We start from the raw sequence: 4,947 nt of genomic DNA on the forward strand, positions 1-4,947 counted from the left end.
ACATTGACCCCTCCTTAGAGCAGGGAACAAGGAAGAATAACCTTTTCCATAGCCTGAAATGAGCCTCGATACCCAAAAACAGCTCGCAGAGGGCTACGAAGCCCGCGATATGCAATACAGAGGCAGGTGTGAGATTGTGTAGCTAGAGGCCAAAGAACTCCAGGAGCCCCCGGAGAAATGGATGGATTGGAAATCCAAGCCCCCTTATCAAATAAGGGACGAGGCACACCCGCTCTCCTTTGGAGGGATTAGGGGCACTCTCCTCTTGCTCTCCGCCAGTATAGATGGCAAGGCCGGTGTCGGTGTCAAAACCGGCGGATCTCGGGTAGGGGGTCCCGAACTGTGCGTCAAGGCCGGATGGTAACAGGAGACAAGGGACACGATGTTTTTACCCAGGTTCGGGCCCTCTCGATGGAGGTAATACCCTACTCCTGCTTGATTAATATTGATGATATGGGTAGTACAAGAGTAGATCTACCATGAGATCAAGGAGGCTAAACCCTAGAAGCTAGCCTATGTTATGATTGTTGTATATGGAGTTGATGTCCTACGGACTACAACCCTCCGGTTTATATAGACACCGGATAGGGTTAGGGTTACACAGAGTCGGTTACAATGGTAGGAGATCTTGAATATCCGCATCGCCTAGCTTGCCTTCCACGCCAAGGAAAGTCCCATCCGGACACGGGACGAAGTCTTCAATCTTGTATCTTCATAGTCCTGGAGTCCGGCTGAAGGTATAGTCCGGCTACCCGAACACCCCCTAATCCAGGACTCCCTCAGTAGCCCCTGAACCAGGCTTCAATGACGACGAGTCCGGCGCGCAGATTGTCTTCGGCATTGCAAGGCGGGTTCCTCCTTCAAGTCCTTCATAGAAGATTGTAAACACCAAGAGTAGTGTCCGGCTCTGCAAAATAAGTTTCCACATATTTCCATAGAGAGAATAATATTAACACAAATCAAATCTGCTGACGTATTCCGCAGTGCGTCATCACACTACGGCCAAGTCCTTTACTCGAATCGTTTTTACTTTTCCACCTCAGCACGTTTTGCGAGGCGGTTTCCTTGGCACGTCTTGTCAAAGCAGAGATCGTGTACCCCTTTTACGGGATTCTCATCAATACGGACGTGGGTAACCCAACCGCGCCATTTATCACGGCGCTTGGGAGGCAAGCGAGTTTTACTAGGCTGGTGGGGACGCACAACCGCATCCGCCCATATAAGGGGATAAGGATCCACCTTTTTACCTACGCCTTCTTCCTCCTTTGCCTATCCATCTCCTGCGCACTCGAGCTCCAGCGCCCAAGCCCGCACTTCCCACCTCAACCTTCTCCAGCAATGTCCGGAGCGGGAGGCAAGTGGATGGTCTCCTCCGCCACGGAGGGCCAAGTCAAGAAGCTAAGGAAGGCCGGATACCTGTCTAAGGACATCGCGCACCGGCTTCCCGAAAAGGGGCAGCTTCTCCCCACCCCAAGGCCCCATGAGAGGGTAGTATTTCTTCCCCACTTCCTCCGCGGACTGGGTTTTCCACTCCACCCATTTGTCCGGGGGCTCATGTTCTACTACGGCCTGGATTTCCACGATCTGGCCCCGAACTTCATCCTCAACATCTCGGCGTTTATCGTCGTGTGCGAGGCTTTCCTCCGCGTCCGCCCTCATTTCGGCCTCTGGCTCAAGACCTTCAACGTCAAGCCCAAGGTGGTGCGCGGCAGCCAGGCGGAGTGCGGAGGTGCCATGGCGGGCAAGATGGCCAACGTCCTATGGTTCGAGGGCTCTTTTGTGGAGACCCTAAAGGGGTGGCAATCCGGGTGGTTTTACATCACCGAGCCACGCGATCCGAAATGGATCGCAGCCCCCGAGTTCAGATCCGGACCCCCCACGCGGCTTATGTCCTGGAAAGAGACGGGCCTGTCGTGGGGTGACGAAAAAGAGGTGACCGGATTGCAAACATGCATCCAGTCCCTGGTGAACAAGCCAATCCGGCTTGTTAATGTAATCCAGGTTATGCTCGTCCGCCGGATCCTCCCGTGCCAACAACGGGATTTTAATCTGTGGGAGTTCGACCCGGCGCAGCACCAAACCCTTAGCAGGCTCTTCGACACGACGTACGAAGATGCCTGGAAGGTGCTATTCAAGGGCGCCGAGGCTCCCACATCCGCTTCTGAGGACCGCGGATACAGCTCACAGCGTCATGCTAGCGAGGTAAGCTATCTTCACCTTTTACAGGATGTTAAGCTTTTTTTATAGTTTGATTCTATGTGGGATCTAAACTCCCTTACCTTTGACAGGTTTGGCGGGCGGTATCCGGACCGATTAACTGTCCAGCTCCGCTGCCTGAAGACCCAGCCCCAGCTCTACTAGTGAAGCTGCTGGTTCCGGCGCCTTATGTGGTGCCGGAGAAGTAGGCCAAGAAGAAGAAGACCAAGGGGAATCGAAAGAGTGCCCGTAACGTGGTGGTGTCGGACTCATCATTCGATGAGTCCGAGACGCCCTCTTCCCGTGAAAACGAGGAGGAGGAAGAAGAAAGCTCTCCCCCCCAGCGGAGGGAGGAGAGAAGAGGAAGGCCGCCCCAATGGGGGAGGCCGAGGGGTCTAGGAAAAGGAAGACCCCTCCGCCGGACTACTCCCCCGACGCCGAAGAGGGCGAAGAGGAGTGGCCAAACAGGGCCAAGCGTCCAGCGAAATCGTAAGTTCGGATATCAGAGTAACTCATGATGTTCCTTTGTTACACAGCTTTCCCTAATGTCAAACGTAATTATGCAGCCCGCCCCGGGCCGAATTCAACGAATCGTCGGGCGGCTCCCTGGACTCATCGGACATGAACTCAGTTCCGCCCGCTGTCTCCCCCCGCACTACAGACGACGCCGAAGTGGCATCGCGACAAGCTCCGGGGCAGGAGGAGGTGGTCCCAGAGGAGCCGCAAGGCAACCTCCCGGACTCTAGGAGTGAAGGGGATAAGGCCCCCAGGGATCCAAGTCTGGCTTTGTGCCGGACACCGCGCCGGAATCTTCCACAGTTCCGGACCGCGGTAGGCGAACTCCTTCCAAGAGGAGCAAGCCTTCTGAGCCGGCGGCCTCCATCCAACCGGAGGTACCGGATAATCTGCTGGAGGTGCTTGACGGCGCCTCCATCGACGAGGGGCATCGTACTATTATGAGTACGGTGATACAGAAGGTTCGGTCCACCAAGAGCGAACTGACTGAAGCTTGCGCTAGCCTTCTAACAGGCTTCAAGGTAAGTAAAAATATGTAAAAATATTACCGCATAGACAGTAGCCCCTGATGCTCTGTTTGGCGTTCGGAAAGAAAAGCTGAATAGAGGATCTATTAAATTTCGCAGGAGTCTAACAAAAAAGAGTCAATATGCGTATGCAGGCTTCGCTGCTATCCACTGCCACACTGACTGCGGAGGTGGGTGTCCTGAAGCAGGACCTCGAGCGGACCGAGCAAGAGCTCGGCCTTGCCAAGCGGCGGCTCGAGGAGAAAGAAGGTAAGAAATACCTTACAGAAAAAGTGCCTATAAAAAGGCGTGATTGCAAAAAAAATAACAGGATTGTACTGCTTATTGTAGGGGCCACGACTGAGGTGGCGACCCTTAAGCAGGCGCTGTCTGAGGCTAAAAAGAAAATGGCCGCGGAGCGCACCGAGCGAGACAGACTTGGGGCTCAGGTTGGCGAGGTGCAGCAAGAGCTTCAGGCTCTCATGAAAAAACATGAGAGTTTGGAGCTTGAGTCAAAGGCGCAAGCATCCGAGCTCACGACGGCCCTTGAGACTGCCAAGTCTGCCAAGGCCGAAGCCCAAAAGGCCCTCCAAGAGTTGGAGGAGATGAGGAAGATAGCGGCGGGTAAGGCATTCTTTATGCAAAGCAGAAATATAAAAGTAAACTACTTGTTACTTACCCGAATCCGGAGCTCTCCAGGGGCATTCGCAGATCTTCCCCGCAACGTATCCGACGCTGCCGCATTCTATCAAGCTGAAGAGGGCAGCTCGACGGAGAAGGTGTTCTGGTCTCAGTATTCTGAGGCCGGACACCCTGTGCCCTTGAGCGACCAGCTGAAACAGCTGGTCGAGCTCCACAAGGCGGCCGAACAGGCCATGAAGGGCTTCATAGTTCGGCTGTGGCCCGGAGAGGCCCTGCCTGGGAGCTATTTCGGGCTGGTGCGGCGGCTGGTGGAGGCCTGTCCGAGGCTCGAGGTCACCAAGCGCTCCGTCTGCATCGAAGGTGCCCGTCGGGCCCTTGCCCGTGCAAAGGTGCACTGGGGTAAGCTGGACGGTGAGAAGCTTGTGAAGGACGGCCGCCACCGAGGAAGGAGCATCGCAAGCCCGAGAACTACTACAAGGATGTTCTTGCAGGTGCCCGCCTTGTGGCGGATGAATGTACCAAGGATGTGATTTTTGAATGAACTCGCTCGTGTTTATCCTATGCGCTGAAAACTTGTTCATATGCGCTAAGAAATGCTTATTGAATTTAAAATATTACTTTCTGTGCAGCCGTTTATAAAAAAATTGAGAGATGGCCAGTCGTCGGCTTCTGCCCCCATGCCACTAGTGCTGGGGTGTTCAGGATAAACCTGAGCGCTCTTTTTCCCATAGTTGAGTCCTTCGAGGGAGGCGCTCAGCACAACGAACCAGGCAATCCAACTATAATGCTTGAACACTCTCGCTTAGCCATGGAACTCTATAATTTTAAATTTCGGTGAAGCCTTTAGTTCGGAAGACCGAGTTCGGGGCGCTATCCACGCCTTGGCCGGACAAAGCCAGCTCCTCGCTCGAAGCGGCATAAGGCTTTAGGGACTCGAAAAACCTCTCGAATAGCGACCGGTCTCTCGCCTCATCATGACAGTCAGTTTTAGCTTTCTCCATTGAGGTGCTTAACCCAGCTGAACCAGGGCACAATCGCAGTGGTTCTCCTAGTGCTACCTTAGCCGATATAGCGGAACGTAAGGCAC

Source organism: Triticum aestivum, chromosome 7A (assembly GCF_018294505.1).
Source record: "Triticum aestivum cultivar Chinese Spring chromosome 7A, IWGSC CS RefSeq v2.1, whole genome shotgun sequence".
Taxonomy (NCBI): domain Eukaryota; kingdom Viridiplantae; phylum Streptophyta; class Magnoliopsida; order Poales; family Poaceae; genus Triticum; species Triticum aestivum.